This window comes from Peromyscus maniculatus, chromosome 20 (genome assembly GCF_049852395.1).
Source record: "Peromyscus maniculatus bairdii isolate BWxNUB_F1_BW_parent chromosome 20, HU_Pman_BW_mat_3.1, whole genome shotgun sequence".
NCBI classification, from domain to species: domain Eukaryota; kingdom Metazoa; phylum Chordata; class Mammalia; order Rodentia; family Cricetidae; genus Peromyscus; species Peromyscus maniculatus.
The window spans coordinates 72,491,169-72,518,846 of record NC_134871.1 but is presented as its reverse complement, the minus strand read 5'-3'; the positions used below and the strand labels follow the sequence as shown (position 1 = coordinate 72,518,846).

The following is a 27,678-nucleotide window of genomic DNA, read 5'->3' as shown; positions in this document are numbered from 1 at the left end:
GTACTCAAAAAGGCCACCAGCAGATCCTTTCCCATCATCCTTGAGTTTGATATTGTGTTCAACAGCTGAGGGGAATCTATCCCAGGATTGGTTCCAAAGGACTACACTGTGCAGGTGACTATTTTCTGGGCTATGGACCTGTCTTAGGGATTCTATTGCTGTGATGAGACACCATGACCTTGGCAACTCTCTTTTGTTTGTTTGTTTTTTGTTTTGTTTTGTTTTTCGAGACAGGGTTTCTCTGTGTAGCTTTGGAGTAGTAGTTCCTGTCCTGGAACTCACTCTGTAGCCCAGGCTGGCCTCGGAACTCACAGAGATCCATCCGCCTGCCTCCGCCTACCGAGTGCTGGGATTAAAGGCGTGCGCCGCCACCCAGCCCTTGACAACTCTTATAAAAGAAAACATTTAATTGGATGGATTAGAGTTTCAGAGGTTTGGATCATTATCACCACGGCAGGGAAACATGGTGGCCTGCATACAGGCATAGTGCTGGAGACTGAGCTGAGAGTCCTACATCTTGATTTCAGGCAACAGGAAGTGGACTGACTCACTGGGCATAGTTTGAACATATATGAGACCCCAAAGCCTGCCCCTACAGTGACTCACTTCCTCCAACAAGACCACACCTACTTCAACAAGGCCACACTCCTAATAGTGCCATTGGAGGGGGGGGGGGTAGCATTTTCTTTCAAACCACTACAGGACCTGACTTTTGTCCAACCAAAAGTTGACCAGTAGTGTCTGCATATTTAGAAGTGAGCAAGAGCCCTCCCTTTGCTCTGGTCCCTGGAATTAGAACCCTGGTGGGAGGAGCTCCTGTCCTACCTTCCCTTTGGGGTCACTGGGTAAATGGTTTTTTTCCCTTCTTGATCCTGGAACTGAGCTGAGCTGACCATTTGGAGAGCGCAAAGCTTGGTGGCCCATGTGTGCTTTTCTAAGGTGAGTGATGATGGTTCTGTAAGATGCCTGGAAGCAGATTTATTCAGAAGGAGTCAAGGCAACGGGGTCCTCTCAGCTGAGGCCCCACGAGATACTGATTGGCGCCCCAAGTTGCCAGCAACTTGGGGTGAAGGCATGTTGTGCTTAGTGGAGAAACAGATTTAAGAGCAGATTTTCTGAAGATCTTTCCAACCTTGGTTTCTGCTTGGCCTGGTTTTTAAAATCGCCCATGATTTGAAATCAAGAAGCTTCAGAAACTCCGCTTTCTCTGCAACACTAACCAGTTCTAACCAGTAACTTTCCAGGACTCTGTTTTTCCCATCTGTAAACAGGAGTAGCCGTTCTCATCCCAGAAATTATGTAAGGACATATAAAGATACTCAGAGTATTCAGAAAGGACATCATTGTCAAAATACAATATATGTTGATTTTAATTTGTTTTCTCGTTCTTCACGGGCCTCCGTCTATTTAAGCCATTTTCTAGGCAGCTTTCCCTTCTGGTTGGCATAAGGAAGGGAATTTTTAATCTGGCAAAAAAAAGCTCCTGGAGTGAACCCAGAGATGCTGAAGGCAGAGACCTGCTTTCCTGTTCTTAAAGCCTCGTTTTTTCCAAGAGTCAGTTGTGTTTCCTCAGCACCAGGGGAGGAGGATCATAGTTTTATGCCCTCCTAATTGGAAGTAAATGATGCCCTTTGAAACTCACCTAAATGTTAAGCTGGGTGGTGGTGGCGCATGCCTTTAATCCCAGCACTCAGTAGGCAGAGACCAGCAGATCCCTGAGTTTGAGGTCAGCACGGTCTACAGAGTGAGTTCCAGGACAGGAAGGACGACACAGAGAAACCTGTCTCAAAAGAGAGAGAGAGAAAGTAAACCATCCAAATGCTACAAAGCAGTAAGGAGGAGCCCCACCCCCCATCCCCCACGCCCCCACCCCGTCTCAGGGTGGCTTTATCAGTGTAAGACCCTGTCAAGGTAGGCAGCGTGAGAAAACTACCAACCACCACCACTGTGATTTGGCTTGAGGTGATATCCAGGAGGCTAGGGCAGCTGTGTGTGACCTTCTGCCAGGGAGCTGAGAGGAAGAACATTCTAGTTGAATTCTGTAAGAGGAAAGAACAGCAGTAGTTAGGGAATTTCACTGTTGTAGTCCTCCAAGTTTTGAGCAATAAAACTTTTTATTGAGCCATATCTCAAAATACCTTGCCTTTTCCCAATCTGTGTTCTGAGTACACACCACTGGTCCGTCTACCTGGTATTCTCACCATTTGGTAAGAGAAGACTAAAGTCTGAGAAAACCTTTTAGTTTCCAGGCATTCCTTAAAATTTCCTTATTTTTTTGAACATTTATTTCAAAACACGGTGTTTATTAGTACATTATGATCTAGTGGCCACAAAAGAAATGGCAAAGAGAGAGAATGATCCCTGTGGGAAAGGAAGAAATGGGAATGAAGCATCTCTAACTCACTTTAGAATACTAAGACCAAACAAGTCCTGCCTCATGCCTGGGATTCTAAATGGCTTTTGCTATTTCTTTTTGTTGTTGTTGTTTTGGGTTTTTGTTGTTGTTGTTGTTGTTGTTTGTTTTTTGTTTTTTTTTTGAGACAGGTTTCTCGGTGCAACAGCCCTACCTGTCCTGGAACTCACTTTGTAGCCCAGGCTGGCCAGAACTCACAGAGCTCTTCTGCCTGCCTCTGCCTCCCGAGTGCTGGGATGAAAGGCGTGCGCCACCACTGTCCTGCTTCTCTCATCTTTTGAATAACTGCTTTGACAGGCAGAAATTTTACATTTTCATTGTGTGGGTGTGCACTTAGGTGCTGCTGTAGCACGCGTGTGGAGTCTCGGTTCTCTCCCTCCGCCTTGTTGAGGCAGCATGTCTCTTGTTGTGCTGCTCTGCTGCACTCCAGTCTGGCTGGCCCTCAAGCTTCCAGGCTGTAGAAGAGCTGGGATTAAAGGTGCACGCTACTACTAGTTTTTTGTTTTGTTTTGAATGCGGTGGTGAGGAAGAAGTGTGTACCATGGTACCGATGTGGGAGTCAGGGGACAACTTGCTCTCTTCCATGTGGTGCCTTAGAATGGAATTTAGGTCATCAAGTTTGTTTGGCAGCAAGCGTCTTTATCCCTGAGCCATCTTCCTGAATCCAGCTGTTCCTCATGGGTTCTGGGGATCAAAGGTGTTCGGTTAACCACTGAGTCATCTTGTGGGCCCTAAGCAAAATTCTTTTAAATGAACCTTTAAAAAGAGCTAAGCCAGGCGTCCTGGCACACACTGGGAGGCTGAAATGGAAGGATCTTGAGTTTGAGGCCTGCCTAGGGTATATAGTATGACCCTGCTTCAAAAATGGAGCTCTGAGGTGGAGTAAGTATACAGTGTATGTAATGTAGGGCCCCTTGTTCCAGTCTCCAGTACCTCAAAATAAGATATGCCCTGCTATAAGACCTGACACTCCCTGGTTAGGGTGCGTGGCACTGTTGACTCAGGTACTGGGAGACTGGATGGGCCACATCCAATGGCATCAACAGCAGAGAGCTTTCTCATATTGTGAGCGTTAGAGGAAATGAGATTTGAGAACAGATTTAATGGACTGTTGCTGCTTTGTAGCTAGAGAGAGTCATTTGCAAAGATAGAAAGTAGTCTCTGCTTAGACTGACATCCTAACTAGCAGATGGAAGAAGCAGAGAACTCATCTCACAACTTCAAGAAGAGACTCTGTCAACACGTCAATCAAATTCCTGCTTCTCAGAATCTCCAGAGAAAGGCCCAGCCCAGACAGCAAGCTGTCGTCCAACTTCATCGGATCTGACGGAGCTCAGGAAAGCCGAACAGAAATGACATTTAACCCAGAGGGGCATGCATGCATGCTTCAGAGCCTTTTCATTTGTGTGACATAGGTACTTTTTCTTTGGTGTTTAAGAATCAAGACTTGTCCAGGCTTGATGGCACATGCCTGTCTTTGCATTATACACCTCTGCCTGTAGGAAGTCATTGGAGGCAAGGAAGAGAAGTCTGGGTAGTTTCTGAGGCTTCGCAGTGAAGCGTCTCCTAATCCACTGTCCCCGCTGCTGTCTTGCAAACATTTTCCCTGCTCCTGGGTCCGTTTTACCACACTGATAATTGTCTGGGGGTTCTGAGCAGGCTCAGTGCAGCTGGCACAGCTCTGACCCTGGGATAGATATTTTTAACCGTCGTGGATTATGGCCTTCCAGGAACTGCAAAGCTGCTTTTACAGCAGTCACTCTGCACATCTTGCTGAGGTGGGGGCGGGGCGGGGTGGGGGTTTGGCTGGAGTGAGGTGTTTGTATACTGTGAAGGGATGGTTTCTGAGTTAGGCCGACCTGTGGCCCCTCTCCACTCCCCATGGCTTCTCCAGCCACATCTCCAGCACCTGGAGCAGGAACTTCAAGTTTCCAAAACATAGCTGCAAAGTAACAAACAGCTAGCCCCGCTCCCTTAGCAACAGGGGAGCAGTCAATAGGGATTTGAGAAAGTCTACAGCAGAGGAAGTTTACCCAGTATAAAAGACTCAAGGGCTAGGGGACTTCTCTAGTAGTAGAACGCTTATATAGCATGAACTAGGCCCTGGGTTCAGTCCCCAGAAATGCAGAAAACTAAAACCATAAAAGACTCACACTGTTTTCAGAAAATAGCTTGACCCTGTGGAATAGTCTGGATAGAAAGTTCCAGAATCCTGGGTTCAGGTTACTCACTGAGCTTTGGTTAACTTTATGTGCTGCGTGTTCCTTTCCTAGTAAAATGAGATTGCATCTGCCTCCCTGTGATACCACAGAAATAAATGAAATTAGTAGTATTTTCTTAAATCTGTTTTTCATTTTGCTTTGTTTTAATTTTTTGTTCTGGAGCTTGAACCCAGGGCATCCCCATGCTAAGCATATGTCCTACTGCTGAGCTACAGCCCCAGCACAAATTTAGGTTTTAAAATGACTTGTTGGAAAGCTAGACTGTAAATTCTCTCTCTCTGCTGTTTCTTAGTTACCAATTTACCAAGAGTAACTTAACACTAGGATTCTCTGCCAGTACTAAAATTAGACTCTAGCACTCCTCTTTTCCCTTCTTGCTTTTGTTTAGGGGATGTGGGAGAGACATCTGCCCTCCCAGATCTAGTTAGTAATACGCTGCAGACCAAAGAAAACGTTCTAGAAAACACTTTATCCAACCTGCAATCATCTTTTCAAAATAATCCAAATCTGCCCTGGGTTTTGATGATTTGACCTCTTGTAGAAATGTGCCTGAGAAAACCTAGGGAATGGAAGAGGATGGAATCAAGAGAATCTGAATGCCGGGAAGGAAGCTGGGCTTCTGAGTCCTCCGACTTCCCCCACCCCCTTTCCCAGCCAGATAAGAAAGGCTTTCTGCCACTAGAACTGAACTCCCCATCATATCATAAAAGGCCTAGAGTTATTCCTGAGCGTGCTGACATCTCTAGGGGTGGGAAGGTCAAGTGTGGGCACTTTTCCTGCCCAGGGACACGGGAATAAGGAACAGGCAGGGAGGAACTCAATCTTTTCCAGCTGCAACTTAGAGAGAAAAGGAACAAATTCTTCACCAGGGAAGATTGTGTAAACAGCGTCTTTGGCTGCAGCCATAGCACTGGGGAAGAAAAGAAAGAGATCTTTGTTCTCCCCTACCCCAGGCGGAGCACAATCGGAGAGCTGGGATTGTTTGCTTTGGCAAGGGACTCCCTGCCTGGAAGGACTGGTGAGGCCTCGGTCGGGTTTCCTTGTGGTCCTGGGAAGAAGACAATCCCCGATTTAAAGCCTCTACCTAAGGAAGTAGCTGGGGAGAGGCCCGCCAGAGGCTTCTGGCACATTCTCCAGCTTTGTCCACTGCCGTCTTTCTGACCCTCCTCCCAGTACAGTGTGTTAGTGTAGTTGACTTCCATCTTCCTGTCTTTGAGGGTGCTTTTGGTTCTTTTACTAATGTTCAATCCCAAAAGAAATTATGTCTTTGCTGGGCACGGTGGCTGCAATCCCAGCTTTTAGGAGGCAGAAGCAAGAAGATCAGAGGTTCAAGGCCAGGCCTGGCTGCCTAGAGAGTTTGAAGCCAGCCTAGCTGCAAGAGACCCTGCCTCAAACATCACCACCTCACTACTGCCTCCCCACCCCCAAAAACAACACTAACTGTTGATAGAGCAAATGATGCCAGGGTTCCCCTAAGGAGTCTACCAATAAAAGGGGATTCGAAGCTGATCGTGGTGTCGCACACCTAGAATCCTAGCACTAGAGGTAGAGACAGGAGGAAGAGGAGTTCACATTGCGAATGTGAGGCCAGCCTGGACTCCATGAGACCATGACACAAAAAAACTAAAAATGAAAGAGGGGGATTCTTGGGTCATCTTGTCCACCCTGTGATTTCTAGGTGCCATCACCCTTGACACTGGCAGTTGCAGTAGTAGGTCTACGTCTTCGTCTGGCATAGATCATTCCCGAGTGCTTATCTAGGTACACTTACATTTGGAGGCACAAAGGGTTAATACGTCAACATATGAGTTGTGAAGTGTGTGCAGGTCAATCCATGATGAGTGGTAATCTGCTATGAGAAGGTCTACGCTTAGCTGAATCCACTGCACTCCACCGTCTCCTAAAACCAGACAACTATGCAGGGTCTTCTGACTTCTAAGGCCTCCCTTCTTCAATCCACACTCCATATTACTGCTTCTAATTATCTTTGGAAACATGAACTTGATCAATTACCCTCCTACTGAAAAATCACTTAATGAGTTCCAGTGACAAAATAGACTACAAAGTCCAGGTACCTCTTAGCGGGAAATAGTGGTATTCCAAGGGGTTTCTTTCTTGCTGCTTTTCTGTCTACTTCATTTCACTCTCTTGTCCAGTCACCACAAACCCCAAGTCCCTCTCCTTCCTCCACATTGTACCCACATGCTCCTTCAGGTCTCATTTCCCTCCATGACTTCTCCCAGTCAGTTCCTCTCATACTTATCTCGTTCTAGAGATTCAAATGAAATCCAGCAGGCACCCTCGGTTCCTCACTCTACCCAGCCATGTGGGTTGCCAGCCACTGTAGTCTCTCACTCACATGGTACTGTAATACCCTCCCTCCTGGTCTCCCTGCTTCTGTCCATTTCTGCTCCCTAGTACAGCCATCACTCATAGCAAAATTGTGTGGTTCAGAATAAAGCTACCAATGACAGGGCTGGGGAGATGCTCATTTGGTGAGATGCTTACAGGATAAGCAAAGGTAGCTGCTGCCTTTGGATCCCCAGTACTCCTATAAAAAGCCAGACACGTAGCAGTTCACATCTGCAATCTAAGAGCTGTGTGTACACGCTTACACACTCACTCATACACACATATACACACAGGTCTTGTTACCATCACAACTGTATGATTTAGACTTTTTTGTTTATTTTGTTTTCTTCTTGAAACAGGATTTTTCTGTGTAGCCCTGGCTGTCATTATAGATGGTTGTGAGCGACCATGTGGTTGCTGGGAATTGAACTCAGGACCTCTAGAAGAGCAGCCAGTGCTCTTAACCACTGAGCCATCTCTCCAGCCCCAATTTAGACATTTTTTTTTTTTTTTTTTTTTTTTGGTTTTTTGAGACAGGGTTTCTCTGTGTAGCTTTGCGCCTTTCCTGGGACTCACTTGGTAGCCCAGGCTGGCCTCGAACTCACAGAGATCTGCCTGGCTCTGCCTCCCGAGTGCTGGGATTAAAGGCATGCGACACCACCGCCCGGCTAAATTTAGACATTTTTATTCCAACAAGTTCCCTCGAAGCCCTTTGTAGCGGTCCCATCCTACCCATCACAGCCTTCAGTAGCCACCGATCTAATTTCTGTCCCTGAAGTTTCTTTCTTAAAGGTGTTTGAAAGTCATACATGGAAAGGTAATGCATCCATGTTTTTGCATGCATTGCTCCTTATTGCAAATGCTATCTCACCGGACCGTCCGTCCTCTGTAACGCCTGTTCTGGTCATCAGTTGATAAGCATTCAGGCAGGTTACAATTCAAGGCTGTTACAAGACTGCTATGAGTATTCATGTGCAAGTCTTTGTGTGGATATGTTTTTATTTCCCTTGGGATTTCTGGCTTATGTGCTAAGTGTAGGTGGACCTTTACAAAAGATTGCCAAACTATTTTGCAAACGGGGTATATCACTTTGCATTCCTACCTCTGGTATGTGAGAGCTCCAGCTGCTGTGGGTCCTTCCTTAGCACTTCTTTAGATGGTCTATATTTTAAAGTTTAGCCATTCTGAGCCTCTTAGATAATTATCCACTCTGTTTTTTCTTTTTAATTTGGTGAAGTGTCTATTCAAATCTTTTTGTTGATACTTAAGGCTAGTCTTATCATTAAGTAATGATAGTTTTTTTGTTTGTTTGTTTGTGACAGGTCTGACACACTATGTAGCCCAGGTTATTCCTAGTCTCTCAAGCACAGTAATTTCATATGTATATCCATTTCTTAAAATGGTTTATGTTCTTGTGTTCTAAGAAATTCCTGTTTTATTGGAGATTACAAAGATTTTTAGTTCTGGTTGGGCATAATAGTACACGTCTTTAATCCCAGCACTAGGAAGGCAGGGGCAGGTGGATCTCTATGAGTTCAGGGCAAGCCTGGTCTATATACAGTTCTAGGCCAGCAAAGGCTACACACTGAGACCCTGTTTCAAACAAAACAAAAGTTAGAAAAAAAAAGAGTTAAGTTCTATTTTCTTCTAAAGGTTTTGTAGTTTTGGATTTCATATGTAAGTCTATTATCAGTTTCAAGTTGCCTTTTTAATGTTGAACAAAGTATGAATTAAGATTTTTCTTTGCATTCAGTTATGTAATTATTTCACTATTTTTTGCAAAGATTGTCTTTTTCCATTGAATTAGTTTGATAACTTTGTCGAAATGCAAGTCTCCACATGCATCCATTGATATAAATGTTTATCCTGTGCCCACACCACACTGACTTTGTTCTTATAACTTGTTCTAAATCTTGAAATCAGGTAGTGTGAATTCACCAAGACTGTGTTTATTCTGTGTTAAGGGGAGGTGCAAGTACTATGGTGTACTTGTCAGAGGGCAGCTTGCAGGAGTTGGTCCTCTCCTTCCACCATATGGGTTCCAGAGATTGCGTTTGGGTCCCCAGACTTGGTGGTGGGTGCCTTTTCCTGCTGACTCATCTTGCCAGCCTAAGACATGTCTTTTTAGAAACTATTTTGAGGAACTAGGGATGTGGCTCAGTTGACAGAGTACTTTCCTAGCATGCACAAGGCCTTGGGTTGATCTCCACACATTCCACACACAGATTCATAATAACACTTAATTTTAAGAAAGAAAAGAAAGACTTTTGGATCATAGTGATGGCTCAGTGATGCCTGTTACCAAGCCTGACTGAGTTCAATTCTCAGTCCTCCTATAGTGAAATAAGTTGACCTCTGACTTCCCCCATGAGCGCCATGGGACATATATACATGCTCACATACCTACCTATCCACAGAAAGTAAATAAGAAAAAAGGGAGGGACGGAGGGAGGGAGGGAGGGAGGGAGGGAGGGAGGGAGGGAGGGAGGGAGGAAGGAAGAAAAGGCTTCCTCTTACCATTTAGTTCAACATGGACACACACAGGCCTGGGGCTGCAACTCATGAATGCTCACCTGGCATGGACAAGGCTCTCTACTCAATCCCCAGCACCACAAAACAAGCAGATGAAAAATCAGAAAGGATGAGCATACAAGGGGTTGGGATGTAGCTCAGTGATATCGTTCCTATTATGCTCAAAGCCCTGGGTTTGCCTTCTCACACAGACCCTGATATAAACTTGGTCACATCACCCTACTTCATGTTCAATGTAGGCTTCATGAAAGGCCAGTCTTGTCTGACTATTCTCTATCAAATTTGTATGCTACTGGAAATTTTATCATGGACACAGACTGGCCACACCTGCTCTAATGATGAACCCTGATCTTCTACCCCACCATGAGCAAAACAGTAGCCAGCAATACTGTATGAATGGCAATCGCAATGGAAAAGTGGGTGTTTTAGGCAAATGAACTGAACAGATAGATTTCAAAAGAAGAAAGAAAAAGAGGCTGGGCATGGTGGTGAATGCCTTCAATCCTAGCCCTTGGAGGGCCAGCCTAGAAGAAGAAAGAAAAAGATGTTTTTTTCTTGTTTTAAGTCAAGGTCTTGCTACACAGCTGAGGCTGGCATGAACTCACTGTGTGACCCAGGACCTAGAGTGGTCTTCAGCTCATGACCCTCTGTTTTAGCATCACAAACACCGAGATGACACTAACCCTGAGGATCACACCAACATGCTTGGCTTAGATTTGTTTATTTTTATTTTATGTGCATGGATCTGTTATCTATCCCATGTTCATGCAGTACCTGAGGAGGGCGGAAGAGAGCATCTTCTAGAACTGGAGTTAGAGATGTCAGCCCTGACATGGGTGCTGGGAACCGAACCAGATTCTCTGAAAGATCATGTGCTCTTAGCCACTGAATCATCTCTCCAGCCAGCCATGTTTTTGTTTTTTTTTTTGACCAAGGAACAGTTTCAAACATATCTGCTTGTCTTTCTTCCTTCCTTTTATCCCTTCCTATTTTTGTCCCTCCTGAATAATTCAGTTTAAAAGCCGTCAGGTTGATCTGGGATATAGCTCCACAGTAGAGTGTTTGCCTAGCATGTACAAAGCTCTGGGTTCAAACCCTAGCAACACACACACACAGAGAGAGAGAGAGAGAGAGAGCGCGCTATCAGGGATATAGGAGCCCAGTGAGATGAGCAGCAACAGAAGCTCACTTGTGTGGGTATCAGAGACAGAGAAGGACTGCAAGGTTTCTAAATACTTATGGGGTTAGCTCCAGCATGTGGGGGTTGTAGGGGTCGTGCGGCTTTGTGGGTAGAGATGAAGAACGACATCTACGGCAGGGGAAGGGGCAACAGTAAGAGAATCAAGAGACTATTTGCACATGAGAGGGTACTGAACACTAAAGATCAAATAAGTAAGATTTCTTCCTGCCAAAGATCTCAACCATTGAAAAAAATTGGAATGAACTATGTACTCTTAGGTCAGAATAGAATTGGAAATACCAATGTGATATATAATGAAATATACTATGTAATATACATTTCTTCCCTCTAATTCTGTTTACTGAGGGCTTAAGAATCCTAACACCTTAATATTATCCATCACACCTGGTATTGTTTCTAAACCACTTGCTCCATTAAAAAGAAGCATTGCCCCTTGAAAGAGATTGATTCCAAGACTGGGGTGGGAAATGCAAGGTGAACCTGGAACACCTGGTTGAGCCACATAGCACAGTACTTACTTAAAAAGTAATGGCGATGTCCAGACAGGAGCCAGACTGAGGGCTGACCAAACCTGCAATGATCCAAACATCAAGTGGGATAATGACAGTCAACAATGATAACCCACAGGACGTCACAGGAATCTGTAAGTCATTCTAACAGTGATAAACTGAAGGAGATAAAGCTTCCCCTCTAAAGTGACAACTAATCAATGTACTGGAGACGGTGGAATTCAAATACAGTGTTTAGGGGCTGGACAGATGGTCAGTGGTTAAGAGCACTGTTTGCTCTTGCAGAGGACCCAGATTCCATTCCCAGCACCACATGGCGGCTCACCATGAGCTGTAATTCCGTTTCCAGGGGATCTAATGCCTACTTTTGGCCTCTGTGGGCATTAGGCACATAGTTACCCACAGATACATCATTTAGTAATAATCATAGTAATAACATAATCTTAGAAGCCACAAAAACCTACAAATATTAAACCAAGTAAGTGAAAATGTGATGACAAATTGGATAAACCTGGGTCTCAAAGTACTTTATCATAAAGTATTCATTGATTACCAAGGAAAAAGTAATTTTATAGCAGAGAAACTTGTCGGACATTATTTGTGGATCAAAGTCAGCAATGGGACTGACACATCAATTTATTTTTGTTTTTTTGAGACAGAGTTTCTCTATATAACATCCCTGACTGTCTTGGAACTTGCTCTGTAGACCACGCTGGCCTTGAAGTCACAGAAATCTGCCTGTCTCTACCTCCAGAGTGTGGGATTAAAGGCATGTGCCACCACTGCCCAGCTATCAAAATCGTTTATAGTGTTAAGGATATAATCAGAACATCACTTCTGAGCTAGGTGTGGTTAGCTTGCACAAAGCCTGTGTTTGGTCTCCAGCACTGAATTAACCAGGCATAAAATGGTGGTACTACCTATCTATAACCCAGTCACTTGGGAGATAGAGGCAGAAGGACCAGGAGTTTAAGGTCATGCTTAAAAGGTCATCATCCTTAAACAGCTACACATTCAGTTTGAGGCCACCCTTGGCCTACATGAGACCCTGTCTCAAAGTACTTAGGATTGAATTTGACAAAAAACACAATGAAATATATAAAGACTTGGTGATTCATTAAAGGCCTAAATACAGGCCAGTGGGGTGACTCAGTGGGTAAAGGCACTTGCTGAGCAAGCCCTGAGTTCAACACTATTTTGGACTGGTGTGTGTGGTATTGGGAAGCCAATACCCAACGTGCTGGGTAAGTGTTTAACAATAATACTTCTCTAACCCTCTCTTTCTCCTGTTTAAATTGCCTTTGCTGAAATTTAATTGATTATGTGTGGGTAGAGCAGTCCAAAATGGAACAAAGAATGTGCTTCTCAACAAGTGGTTCTGGAGCAATATGTGAAATGAAATGACCTTGCTGTGTGCCTCATGATATATACAAAAGTTATTTCAAAATGTCAAGATGGGGCCAGGTGTGGCAGCAGATGCCTGTAATCCCAGCACTTGGGAGGCTGAGGCAGGAAGATCCTAAGTTCAAGGCTCTCCTAAGCTATATATCAAGACTCTGTCTAAAAGATGAAGAAAAAGAGAAAGAGAAAGAAAGAAACTGTGCAGGCGGAGTGGCACATGCCTATAACCCTAGACCTAGGTTGCAGAGGCAGGGTCACTGAAACTTCAAAGCCAACCTGCTCTGTTATGGTTTCAGGACAGCCAGGGCTTCATAGAAAAACTGTCACACCTCCCCCCAAAACAACAAAGATGATTAAACACAAATATAGGTAAAAATTAAATTGTAAAGATGCTAGAACATTGAAACTTTTAGTAACTTTGGGTTTGGCAGTGTTGTTTATTTATTTGTGTGAAGAGGTGTGCTTGTGTGCACACATGTACACACATTTGGCACATGTGTGAGTGTCAGAGGATAACTTTATAAAGTCAGTTATCTCCTTCCACCATGTGGAACTCGGGTCATCAGACTTGGCATCAAGGGCCTTTATGGCTGAGCCACACAGCTGACCCTGGCAAAGATCTCTTAAAGAGAACACAAAGAGGACTATGGAGATGATTCAGTTAGTAAGTGGTTGTGACACAAACTTAAGGACCCAAGTTCAGATCCCCTGCACCCACAGAAAAAGCCAGGCACACTCATGCATTAAATCCCAGATCTGGGGAGGCAAAGACAGGAGGATCCTTGGGCTTGATGGCTAGCCAGCCTAACCAATCAGTGAGAGAACCTGTCTCAAAAAACAAGGTCAAGAAATGATTCAGCAGTTAAGCATACATACTTCTCTTGCCAAGGACCCAAGCTTGGGTTCCAACCCCCAAGTCAGGCAGCTCACAACTGCCTGTAACTCCAGCTCCAGGAATCTGATGCTGCTGGCCTCCTTGGTCACCCTCACACACATGTGCATAACTTCCCCACCCCCCACCCCCCACCCCCACACATACGCAGTTAAAAATAATAAATAAAAGGGGCTGGCGGGTTGGCTTAGCAGAGCAACTGTTGTTCTTGCAGAGGACCCAGGCTCAGTTCCCAGCACCCATGTCAGGCAGCTCACAACCATCTGAGGAGGAAGGCCCACCCTTATGTAGGGGGCACTATAGTACAGCTGGTATCAGACTGAATAAAAAGGGAAGAAAGGAAGCCGGGGAGCAGCAACATTCATGTTTCCCGACTATAAGACACAATGTACTGAGACACTTCCCACTCCTGGCACCATGCCGTCCCTTGCAGGTTGTGGTAGTTTGAATGCCGTTGGCCCCCATCATCTCATAGGGAGTGGCACTATTAGGAGGTATGGCTTTGTTGGAGTAGGGTTTGGCCTTGTAGGAGGAAGTGTGTCACTATGGGGGCGGGCTTTGAGGTTTCCTATGCTCAGGATTCCACCCAGTGTCTCAGTTGACTTCCTGTTGCTTGCAAGATGTAGGACTCTCAGCTACAGCTACAGCACCATGTCTGCCTGCATGCTGCTCATGATGATAATGAACTGAACTCCGAACTGTAAGCAAGCCAGCCCAATTCAATGTTTTCTTAATAAGTGTTGTTGTGGTCATGGTCTCTCTACAGCAATAGAAACCCTCACTGAAACACAGGTGGACCTCACTTCCCTGCAGTGTGAGCTAAAACAAATCCTTCCTCCCTTGAGCTACTTTTTGTCAGGTGTTTGAACACAGCAACAAGGAAGGTGCCCGGCATGTGTGGAACAGCTGTCCTTCCCCTGGACAAGGCTGAGTCCTCTAAAGTCCTATGGCAGAGAAGGGGTCCTGAGGTAGATCACGTGCTGGAGGGCAGAGACATTCTCCTTCAGTGCTGTCACCACACCCACCTTGTAGGTGAACCCCTCACGCTCCTGTAAGTAACCTCAGTTAAACTCGCTGATTCACCAAGCCACCCTTGAGTGGAATCATTTCTTTGGTCTGTCATTGGTGTTCTGTCACGGCATGTGAATAGGCATTTGCTCATCTCCCCAGCAAAAGCTTGTGCAATATAACACAATAAGCTGTAGGTTATGCAATTATAGAGACGGAGAAGTCCTACAATCTGCCATCTGCAACTTGGAGCCCCAGGGAAGTTGGTGGTATCATTCTTGAGGACTGATGACTCTCCCTTAAAGAGCCAGTACCTACGTTTGGGTATGTCTGACTTTCTGTGACTCTTTCTCAGAGAAATCCACACTCATGCTCTCTGGTACGTCTCACTTTCTTCTCAGCACCTCTCTTTGTCATAACCCTCAGGCTTAAGCCTATATTAAAATACCTTTAAACCTTTAGCTCTGCTTCATTTTTTTAAAAAAGGCCCCTGTGGTAGTATAAATGCAATTGGCCCCCCTAAGCTCACAGGTAGCACTATTAGGAGGTGTGGCCTTGTTGAAGTGGGTGTGGCCTTGTTGGAGGAAGTGTGTCACTTTGGGATCGGACTTTGAGGTCTCTTTTGTTCAAGCTTTGTTCAGTGTGATCCTCAGACCATTTCCTGTTGCCTGAAAGATGTAGGAGCCAGCTGAGCAAATAAAAATACAAAATGTACAGATTGAGAAAAGCGGCACCAGGAAGTAGAATAGAGCTAAATCCTGTGGTCAAGGAGATAAACGGATTAAGAAAAGGAATAAAGGGAGTGGTGATCTCAAGGCAAGATCCCACCCAGCTAAGTTTCCAACTTGTGACAAGGAGCTAAAGAAAAGCTTAGAGCTGGGTACGGTGGTGCATGCCTTTAATTCCAGCACTTGGAAGGCTGGTGGATCTCTGAGTTTGAGGCCAGCCTGGTCTAGAGATCCAGTTTCAGGACAGCCAAGCTTAGGTAGTGAAGGACAGAAAGCTGGTGAAGATGTAGTTGAACAAGGGGACCATGTTCCAGCTCCAGTAAGCAGCAGAACTTGGCAGCTTTGGCCACATGGTTCTGGAGTTAAGGATAAAAGAAAGGGGCTATGGAATTTACCTCTGTGACTAAGGAAAGCCCCTGAGGCCAGGCATGTGTCAAAGGTGTCCCTGAATGGAGGCCTAGGGAGGCCATTTCCCGAAGCTCTGAAGTTGAAGCCTGGATTGCCTTAGAGACCCCAAAGTGTTCGAGATGCTGGAGTCGTGGGATATCTGCTAAGGACAGCTGCTAACAGGGAGCGGAACAAGCCCAAGAGAAAGAAGTGTGGTGCAGTCAACAAAGCTGAAAGGAGTTGGAGTCTGAAGAGCGTTTTGACCTCAGACGTGGAGATGCAAAGTTTTGTGTTTGCCCGGCTGGTTTTTTGGTCTTGCTTTAGTCCAGTATTTCCTCACTATGCTCCCTTCCCTACATTTTGGAACAGTAATATATATCCTGTGCCATTCATGTTGGAAGTATCTGACATGCTTTTAAATTTTTATTCCATAAGAGATTGCATGAATCTCAGAGGAGACTTTGAACTTTGGACTTTTAAACATTGTTGAGACTGTAATAAAGAGCTGAATAGCCAATAGCTAGACAGGAGAGGCTAGGCTGGACTTCTGAGGAGAGAGAGGAACTCTGGGTAGAAGAGAGGTGGAGAATTTGCCAGTGAGATGCAGAGGGAATTGGACCTACAGTATAGAGGAGCAGTAAGGGGCCATGTAGCAGAACATAGACTGACATAAATGGGTTAAGTTATAAGAGCTATTTGGGAACATGCCTAAGCTAAGGCCAAGCTTTCATAATAAGAAGCCTCCATGTCATTATTTGGTAGCTGGTGCTCCTAAGAAAGTCCAAGGATAAGCTGGTATACAAGTTCATACACTACTACATCCTGCTGCACTCCAGGGATGGACCCGACTAGGACAATGAGGGAATAAAGAAAACATAAGGACATACAGACAAGCTTGGATCTGGTGGACTAGGCTCTCTGATAGAGAAACTGCAGTACTCTGGAACATGGTGTGTATATTATATACAGTTAGTTGAACAGGGAGGTGGGGTTATTGAATACAGCTGAACAAAGAGACAGGCTTTCAGGTACACAACGAAATCAAAGATGTAGGTTTAGCTAATCTCAGTAGGGCAGCAGTCTTCTGGACACAAATATCCAGGCAGAGAAAGCTTCAGTGAACGTTTTTTGCACACACTGTCAACATTTGCACTCAGACCAGAAGGCATTTCCATCTTTCTGAGGTTCACCCAGGGAAGGATTTGCCACTCCCATGGGGCTGAGGCAATGGAGTCCTTGACATGGCTGTGCCCATGTCAACAACACACATTCACTCAGGACTTCACTTGCCCCTACAATTTACCCCTGAGGAAGTACAGTGAGAGAATATTACGGACCTTGCAATCAATCCTCTTTCTAAGCCAGTAGCTGCACAGGTTCCAGATAAGTTTTCATTTTCCCAGACAATGAAGTTGTATTTGGCATAGCAGCTACAACTGGCGTCTACACCTGGTTAAACTTGCAGCCATCCATTGTCATTCTGCAAGATCATCCATTCTCTTCTGCAGAGGCCAACTGCTTTTGATTGACGGCACCAATCTCTATAATCCTTCTAGAAGTATGGTGCTACATTTGATTTGTGATTTTTTTAGAACAAAAGCAGTTCTTGTGTTCTTGTGACTTCCATTTGGCGTGTGTGTGTGTGTGTGTGTGTGTGTGTGTGTGTGTGTGTGTGTGTGTGTGTGTGTATTCTGGGGTTTGAATTCAGGTCTCTGAGTGTGTGATTTATCATCTGACTACATCCCCGGCTTTTCCACTCCACCTTTCCCAGCATAACAGTCCTCACTTCACAGGTCAGGAAACCTGACCTTCCAGCTGCTAAGAATATCTGCTCTAATTACACATCCTCAAAATGGGGAAAAATAACCAGAAGACCATTTTAGAGACCCACTCTGGAGTCTAGTACTAGAAAGAGTCTTGGAAGACTTCATCCCACTCCATCTTCTGATGCAGAGAATGGCAGTGTTCTCACCAGCACTCCAAAGACAGAGACAGGAGGATCAGATATTCAAGGCCCTCCTTGGACACATAGTGAGTTTGGGGCCAGCCTGGGATACATAAGACTCTGTTTCAGCCAGGTGGTGGTGGCACGTTCCTTTAATCCCAGTATTTGGGAGGTGGAGGCAGGTAGATCTGAGTCAGAGGCCAGCCTGGTCTACATAGTGAGCTCCAGGATAGCCAGGCTACACAGAGAAAACTTGTCTTGAAAAAACAAAACAAAACAAACCCAAAAACAAACAAATAAGACTGTCTCAAAAACAAAGAAAGAGAGCAAATAAAATGGCTTGTTAGGTAAGTAAGCTTGCTACCTTGCTTAATGACCCTAGATACACATGAGACCTCTGTTTTAGAGCTCCATTGATCACCTGACCTCCATAAGCTCTAACTCTGACTGCTTGGCCACAGTGACATTTGGTCCTCCTTCAATCAGTGTCAGCTCAGAAACAGTGTGCAGAATTCTCTAAAGGTCTTCTTATTCCCCTTTCCTCTATGTATAGTTACCCTGGTCAAAGGTCAAAAGCATAGATTTTTGTTAGTGTCGGGGACTCTCCATCATTCAAGGGTTTCTGGGTCCATCATCTGGCTCAGGTCTAGAAATTAATTGGGGGGCTGTGACTTTTAAATGACTCAGGCTAGACTTCTGTTCATTTGATCTAGAACATTTCTACAGATACAGATCTGGATTTTGGACGCTGGCAAGATGGCTTAGCAAATAGAAGTGTGGGCTACCAGATCTTATGACCTGAGATCTCACAGCCCTACATGGTAGAAAGAGAACCAACTTCCAAAAGTTGTCCTCAGACCTCCATATGTGTGCCACGGTACACACAAATAAACAAAGTTGAAAAAGATATTTTTGTAGACTTCCTATCTACTTCACTTCTAGGAATAATGGTCAACAAAGTTCCATGAGTGTACACACATAAAAACCTAGCAGACCACAACAGATCAAAATGAAGAGCTGTGGGGCCCGGCCCCAGCTAAGACAACACAGCTCCTGCTCCAGAGGGTCAGGGATCATTGCAGAAGAGGGGGTGGAAAAATTGTAAGAGACAGAGGAACAGTGAGTTTACTGTGAGATTGTCTCTCCTAGAAATGTCAGAAACTCACCAACATGGCTGTCTAAATAAGACCTGAACAAGGACAACACCAATAAATATGCTAAAGTGGAAGCGGGGGAAAGCCCAGGATGCTTCAATCATAGATGAAGAATTATAGGCAACTAAGGAAAGCTGAGAGCAGGACAGTCTTCCCCAGAGAAGAGCACACCAATTAGTTATCCAATATCAAATGGTCAGCCCTGGAAACATTCACACAGGTAACATCATACAGGCTGAGCAGGTTATATTTATGTATTTAGGAATATATATGTGTAACAACAATTAAAGAGAAAGAGGCCATGAATTTGGAAGGAGAGACATGGGAGGGTTTGGAAGGAGAAAAAGATATAATCTCAAAAACTAAAAGATTTTTTTAAACCTATCAGATTTTATACTTCAAATAGATGTAGTTTAATTTTTATCAATTACAACTCAATAGATCTAAAAAATATACTTTGATTAGGATTTAAATGGATATAAAATAAAAATATTAATAAGTAATTTTAATTAGATTTAGGCACAGCCTTATCCACTAGTCATTCCCCTCCTTTTGACATCTAAAGTTGATGCTTACCATTGCTGTGCATGTTTTACATTTTTACAACATATGTGAAATCCATAAACTACAATTCTGTAAAGTACATATCACTCTGCATACTTTTATTCAATAATTATAACTATACCATTTTTGTTTTGCTTTGAGTCTTGCTATTTTCTCAGACTAGTCTCAAGCGAGTCTCAAACTCACAGCTCAGCCGGGTGGTGGTGGCGCACACCTTTGATCTCAGCACTAGGGAGGCAGAGACAGGCGGATCTCTGTGAGTTCAAGGCCAGCCTGGTCTACAGCTTGAATTCCAGGACAACTAGAGGCACACAGAGAAACTCTTCTCGAAAAACAAAATAAAACAAAACAAAAAACCCTCACTGTGTTGTTGGTTGTTTTGGTTCTCTTTTTTTTTTTTTTTTTTGAGGGGGGGGGCACCAAGCTCCCAAATAAATCACACATGGAGGTTTATTCTTAATTATGACGGCCTGGCCTTAGCTTGGCTTGTTTCTAGTCAGCTACTTAATTTATCCCCATCTATCTTTTCTTTTTTTTTTTTTTTTTTTTTTTTTTTTTTTTTTTTTTTGGTTTTTCGAGACAGGGTTTCTCTGTGTAGCTTTGCGCCTTTCCTGGAACTCACTTGGTAGCCCAGGCTGGCCTCGAACTCACAGAGATCCGCCTGGCTCTGCCTCCCGAGTGCTGGGATTAAAGGCGTGCGCCACCACCGCCCGGCTCCCATCTATCTTTTCCCTCTGGGCTTTCCCATTCTCTTACTTCTGTAAATCTTAATCTTACTCCGTGGCTTGCTGTGTAGCTGGGTGGCTGGCTGCTAGGGTCCTCTTCCTCCTCTTGTTCCTTCTTTTCAATTTTCTCTTCCCAGATTTCTCCTATTTATACTCTCTGCCTGCTAGCCCCACCTATCCTTTCTCCTGCCTTGCTATTGACCGTTCAGCTTTTTATTAGACCAATCATGTGCCTTAGGCAGGCAAGGTGAAACAGTAACACATCTTTACATAGTTAAACAAATATTCTAGTTCACAACACCTCATAGTTCATATTATTCTCCCAACTCAGTCTCCCCAGTACCTGGGACTACAAGTGTCCCACCAAGCACACCAAGCACCAATATTTTGTTTTTTATCACCTTGCTTTTTTGACTTAATGCTGTGTTTTTGAGCTGGATCCAAGTAGATAAATGCATATGTAAGGGAGACCATTTTCCTAGTGAGAAACATTGGATGGTTTCTTATTTCTTTTATTATACTGAAATGAAGCAATAAACATTGTCTGCATGTCTGCTTGTGAACATATGAACGTTTCTCAGGGGAGGAGTCCTCCATGGAAAATAACTAGGTAATATGGTGTGTGGTTTGTGTAGCATTGGTTTTATGGGCTGTCATTAATTTCTGTAGCAACAAAATAGCTGAATTAATAATTCCTCTAGCTGCATCCTTCTAACACTTACTATACCTGACAGTTTTTATTGCCAAATATTACATTGTAGGATCTCGTACTTAAACTTCCACTTTCCTAATTGCTGAGTTTTAGGGGTTTCTGGGAACCCAAGCCAGAACCTGGCACATGCCCAAGCAAGTACTCTACTACCATGTACTGTGGAAAACATTCATCTCTAGGCAGCTTTTATATATAACCACATGAATTTCTTCCTCTGTAAATTCTCTATCTTATGTTGGGACACACAGGCATGTGGAGGTCAGAGGTCAACCTCATGTTCAGGATCCATCCATCTAGGTTTTCAAATATATATATATTTATTTATTACTAGCATGTGTATGTCTATACAAGCGCAAGCGCACACATGCCATGCACATAAGTGGAGGTGAGAGGACAACTTTGGGGGGGTTGTTCTCTCCTTTCATCTTTATGTGGGTCCTAGGGATCAAACTCAGGTTGTCAGGCTTGAGAGGCAAGTACTTCTTGTACTATCTAGCCAGCCCCTCCCCTCTCTTTAAATTTTGATTTTACATTTGTTTGCTTATTTATTTATTTATTTATTTATTTATTTATTTATTTATTTATTTATTTGTGTGTGTGTCTGTGTGTGTGTCTGTGTGTGTGTCTGTGTGTCTGTGCATGTTCAGGCCCTTTGCACATGCCATGGCATTCACGCAAAGGCTAAGGGACCACTTGTGGGAATCAGTTCTCTCATTCACCAGGTGGTTCCTGGGTTTGAATTCCCATCCTCTGGCTTGGCAACAAGCACCCTTACTCACCAAGCCATCTCATTACCATGCGTCCTTTTTTACATTGGTTTGTCTGTGTGTAAGCGTTTGGATGCACGTGTGACAGAGCACACACATAGTGGTCAGAAGACCACTCACAAGAGTTAGTTCTCTCCCTCCACCTTGTGGGACCTCCATCAGACCCAGGCCATCGGGCTTGGCAGCAAGCGCCTTGACCCACTGAGCCGTCTTCTGTCTCCCAACTGACTCCCCCAACCTCCTCCACTCCCCCACGCTGGTGTTATCAGCATGTGCCACCATGCCTATTTTATGTAACTAATGTAGATGCTAGGGATGAAACAGGCTCTCTTTGGTGTGTGGTGAGTATTTACCAACTGAGTTATCTTTTGGGGTCCTATGGTATCTTTTGATGCAAAGAACTTCAACTCTTTCCATTTTTTCCTTTATGACTTTTTAAAGTCATCTGGGGAACTCTGTCCACATGAATGCCAGGCCAGTGCTCTGAGATAGACGCCCCAGTCCATGAATATTATTTTTTATTCTTGTTTTAGGATCTTTCTCTATCCTACTATCATTAAAATATTCTACCACATTTTTTTTTTTAAGGTAAAACCTTGGCTCTGTTAGTAACCAGCTGCTGTTCAATCTCAGGCAAATGTCGGCACCAAAACTACACGGAGAAACCCTGTCTCGAGAAACCAAAAAGGAAAAAAAGTTATTTGTTTATGCTAAGTAAGATTTCAAAATGAATAGATGTCAAGTTAGGATCAAGCAGGAAGGATACGCTTACAAAGATATAGGAGTGGTCTTTAAGGAGAACCTGGGATAATAATGGCACAGTTCTTCCTGTCCTGAGGTCAAAATTCCAGGTAGTTACAAATAAAACCACAGAGTGTCTTCATGAGCTTACATTATGATGTGAGGAGACAGATGGACATTAGCAAATACAACATGTCGGATAGCGTGAGTGCTGAGGAATAACGAGGCACAATGAAGAAAATGGAGTGGTGAGATGTGAAGTGTAGGGTGGTCAGGGAATGTCATTCAGGTCAGATCAGTGACCTGAAGGGAAATCAGGCTTAGACAGGTTCTATCTAGCAAGGGGCCGTGATCATTATGTCAATCTCTTGCAAGGGTGATGCCCCCAAAGACCTAATCACCTTCCTTTGAGGCCTCTCCTCTCAAAGGTTCCACCGTCTTCACCATCCCCTAAGTACCAGGATGTTAGTACATGAACCTTTTTTTGTGATGTACTCAAACCACGCGGAACCATATCAAGGACCACGGAGGGCAGTCTGAGGGAAGGGAAGGTTTCTTTTGAAAGTGCTAAGTGACTAGAGAACTGTGGTGTAGGTAGGGATGGCAGCAACGCCAGTGGTGAGGCCTGGTGACGAGCCGGTGATCCTGGACACATTCCACGGGTGAAATAAAGGACAAGGAAAAGGAAGGTGTGGTAGTTGAATGTAAATTGGCCCCCATAATCTCAGAGAGAGTGCCAGTAATAAGAGGTGTGGCCTTGTTGAAGTAGGTGTGGCCTTGTTGGAGGAAATGTGTCACTGTGGGGATGGGCTTTGAGGTCTCAGAGTTCCCCAATCCCAGTGTCCCAGTCCATTTCCTGTTGCCTTCTGATCAAGATGCAGCCAGCACCATGTCTGCCTTGCTCCCCACCATGATGATAATGGACTGAACCTCTGAACTGTAAGCCAGCACCTCAGTTAAATGCCTTCCTTTATCAGAGTTGCTGTGGTCATGGTGTCTTGTCACAGCGATAGAAACCTAACTAGACAGAAGCTTTTTCTTTTTGCCTGCTTGCCCCTCTCTCTATGGCAGGTTTATCCTGCTCCTGAGGGAAGACCTACTTCTTCAGGATTCCAAGGCATTCTGAAGACCAGCCAAGATTAACATCCCTTTCACTTTTTTATTTTATTTTTTGGTTTTTCAAGACTGGGTTTCTCTGTGTAGTTTTGGTGCCTGTTCTGGATCTGTTCTGTAGACCAGGCTAGCCTTGAACTCACTGTGATCTGCCTGGTTCTGCTCTGCCTCCTGAGTGCTGGAATTAAAGGCGTGTGTCCGGTGGTTAACATCCTTTCCTCTTCCCTCCTCCAAAGTTCTGTAGGAGCCTTGGAAACCAACATCCTGTGGCAGATACAATGAAAGCCAGCAGCTTGGCAGCTCTGTGAGGGACAGAATGGGCTCAAAGTTCCTTCAACGTGCTGTGAAGCCACGTTCACAGCAAACTCATTATTTGATCCATTTAGTGGCTTCTTGGAAGATCGTACGTAAGGCTGCCTTTCAGTGTTCTTTGCAGCTCTGAAACAGTTTTCACCAAACCAGCGGCTTCAACTGCCACATTTCTGTCTTCAGCTCTGTGCTGTTTGCACTGGCTAAAAATGCACCGAGTCACTTACCTCCAGCTTGGAAGCATTTGGCAAATGGTGGCAATGCAGACTCACCAGAAATACACACCTGATTTCCAATAACACCTCCAGCAATCCTGTGTTAGACTGGAACTGCTTTCTTCCTCTTCTTGCCATATGGACGGCAACAGCAATACAGACTGGAACGGGGGCAGAACCCGGCCCTGCTGGCAGAGTTGTTCCAAAAGAATGCAGATCAGTAACCATGCCAGCTGCCGAAGTAACTCTTTCAAAACCAACTCTGGATCATGCCAGTTCATGCCAATAACCCTGTGTACCCCCCGTCCAAATACAACAAGCCAAAGAAAAGAGTCCACGTGAAGTCTAAAAAAGAGAAGGCCATCTTTATTTGAGCTGACTTGCAGCTTGCAGAGAACAGATTTTGTTTAGGGACTGTGGGGAGTGGAGGAAGTCCTGAGTAAATGTGTGTTACTGACATGAGGTACAGCCATGTCAAGGACCCCATAGCCTCAGACTTGTGGTAAAACCTCCCCCATCCTGGCTCAGAAGAACGGGAAGCCTTCCTCTGGTCCATATGTACATGCTGATAGTGTTGCAGAAAATGTCCACTATAGATTCAAAACCCCTGCAAGACTCAATACCTAAAGACGGCTCCCTGTAGAAATTGCTACTACAGAGATTAGCTAAACCTTCCTCCTGGATCCAGCTGTACACCATAAACCCTGCCTCCTTGTTTATCTGCAGGTGGTACTCTGCTTCCTTGTTCAACTGTATATAATATATTATATACATATAATATAATATTATAATATAATATAATAAACATGTTGAGCTTCTTTCATCACAGAACCCAACCCACCAGTTTCCAGATTTCCCACGTGTGTGCTTGTCTTGTCTTCATTCCCTCACTGACCTGGACATGGCAGAGACATTTGTCTAAACTATGAGAGGCCACTGTTGAACGTGTTGGCATTCTGTGGTGGTAGATAACAACTGGGACAAAGGATAAGTTAAGTAAACTGCTTACAAGGAAAAGTTAGGGAGTGTGGTGTCTGTATGGGGCTTTGGAGTTTTGGGGTGTTCCTGGGAATCTAGAACATACAGATACATTAGGTATGTGCATCCTCAGGGCTGGGGGGGGCAGGAAAGACAGGAGGAATTCTTACTTTCTTACCATTGATCAAACACGAGGCTCTACCCAGGCAGGAAGTGAAGTAGCATAAACTACCTGGCTGGAAGTTGAAAGCATGCCTCAACAAGTACTGAGTCCCTTGGCAGAGACTGGGTGACGTTTTGGTTCTGGGCATTTAAGGAAATCTCTGTGAAATAAGTCATTGACCACCAAGCTCACTGAGCAGAGACTTCAGTGGGCATAAACATGAAATAATACAGAATGTTTGAAAACATTCATGCAAAGAAAATATAGATTCCCACATAATTAAAAGAAAAATTAAAAACATTAGCCAGGCATGGTGGCACATGATTTTAGTCCCAAAGTCTTTAAAGTAGATTTTTTTTTTTTGAGACAGGACTTTTTTTTTCTTTTTTATAGCCTTGGTGTAGCACAAATCCTAATTGGTCTTAATAATAAAAACCCAGATTCAGATATAGGGGTAGATGCTGAAAGATCAGAGAGACAAAAGAGCAAGCCACGGCCACCACCTCCTACCTCACCAATTCCTCAGCCTGAAGGAGCCCTGCCCCCTGTTTCTACCTGCCTTATATTCCTCTCTAGTCTTATCACTTCCGGTCTCCACCTCCCAAGTGCTGGGATCAAAGGTGTGTGCCACCACTGCCTGGCTCTATTTCTCTTTTAGACTGGATCAATCTCATATAGCCCAGTGTGGCCTTGAACTCCTGACCTTCTGCTTCTTCCTCCCAAGTGCTGGGATTAAATGTGTGTGCCACCACTGCCTGGCCTCTATGGTTACTAGTGGCTAGGTCCGCACTCTGATCTCCAGGCAAGATTTATTTGTTAGAGCACAAACAAAATATCATCACACCTTGGCTGTCCTGGAAGTAGATCTGCAGATCAGGCTGGCCTCAAACTCACAGAAATCCTGCCTCTGCCTCCGGAGTGCTGGGATTAAAGGCATGCGCCTGTTATTCCTCAGGAGCCTTCTTCCACCTTGTTTTTTGAGACATGACCTCTGACTGGTTGAAGCTTACTAGTAGACAACAATGGTTAGCCAGAAAGCCCAGGACTCCTGTCTGTCACTCTCTGGCACTGAGACTGTAAGCAGGACACACACCTGACTTTTTACATGGGCCATAGGGACCTTAGGTTCTTGTGCTTATAGGGCAAGCACTTGACCACCTGAGCCCAGAGACATTTCTAAATAAATGAAAAATGAAAGAACTTTTCACTAGCAAATCATTAAAGGGCCTTTTCTCTGCCTTCTGGCAGAGATGTGAACTGTTCTGCTCTGTTATGCCCTCCCAACTATGATGAACTGACATCCCTGAGATCATGAACGAGGATGGATCCTTCTTGCTTTAAGTTGTTTAAGACACAAATCTTGTCACAATGCCAAGAAAAATAAGTAACACACTGAAGCCGTGGAGGTCTTTGCAGAGACTGTGCAAAGCAAAGCTGCCAGGGGTAAGTACAGTGAACTCCTTGAGAACAGACTTCAAGGGAGATGTGCAGAAAGGCACCTGCTATTGGAAACAGCTCATCCTAAGTGGACAGTTCCTCACCCGCTGCGTAAAACAAGAGGTGCAGGAGCAAAGGAATAAAGGGACAGGAGTGCGGTGGGTGGCAAGCAGGAATGTCCTGAAGAATGCCTTCTCTCAACACCATTCCTTCCCAGACATAAGTGTAAGCGTGATGCACCCTGGGGGCCTGAAGTGTGACAGCAGCACAGCCTCTGATGGCACTTGTTGCTAGACCCAAGTCTCTTGGCTTACTGTTCAAACTCCAGTCCTCAGAGGGAAGTGGGTCAAGGGCTGACCTTGAGAAGACAGAGGGTAAGCGGCTCCATTCCTGGGCATTGAAGCACTACTTATCTATTATTCAGTTTTGTTTTATTTTATGTGCATGGGTGTTTTGTCTGCATGTATGTGTGTGCACCACTTGAGTGCCTGGTGCCTGCAGAAGAGGACATCGGATCTCCTGGAACTGGGGTTGTGAGCTACCTGTGAGGGCTGGAAATCAAGTCCAGGTCCTCTAGAAGAACAGGCAGTGCTCTTATATTGCTGAGCCATTTCCCCAGACCTGGGGGAACTATTTATAATAGCCTGAAATATTAAATTAATTTAGATGCACATAAGAAATGAGTGGATAAAGAAAATGTGGTATACATACATGATCTAATCTGCCATAAAGAAGAATGAAACTATGAGATTTTCAGAAAAAAAAAAAAGGGTAGAACTGGAGATCATCATATTAAACAAAATATGCCAGACTCAGAAGAGATCACATTTCCTTTCATTTGTAGAATCCGGGCTTAACTGCATGTATGACATGAAGGCAGGCAGGAGACTCACTGCAGGAAGCAAGGGAACTGAAGAGAAGAGGGGGAGGGGACAAGAGAGGGTAACGGGGAAAGAAAGACAAATATCAAATGTTTCTTTCCTACGCAGAACCTAGATTTAACTACAAACACACTGATACACATAGGACATGACAGCAGAATGGGGGGCACTGTTGGGGGTGGGAGGGGTGACACGAACAGATGATGATACACATGTATGAAAAAGCTGCAGTGGAACGTCCAGCGTGTGGTGGTGCACGCCTTTAATCTCAGCACTCAGGAGGCAGAGGCAGGTGGGTCTCTGTGAGTTCGAGGCCAGCCTGGTCTACA

At 44.6% G+C, this 27,678-nt stretch overlaps 1 long non-coding RNA gene across 1 annotated transcript; it reads right to left on the bottom strand.

The window, feature by feature from the left end:
• Window positions 1–1,352: 1,352 nt before the first annotated feature.
• Window positions 1,353–24,184, bottom strand: LOC121824465 (uncharacterized). The gene is made up of 3 exons (XR_006066354.2): window positions 23,961–24,184; window positions 1,938–2,039; window positions 1,353–1,780 (listed from the first exon to the last, which is right to left on the bottom strand). It is a non-coding gene; the product is annotated as an uncharacterized LOC121824465 (long non-coding RNA).
• Window positions 24,185–27,678: the final 3,494 nt, after the last annotated feature.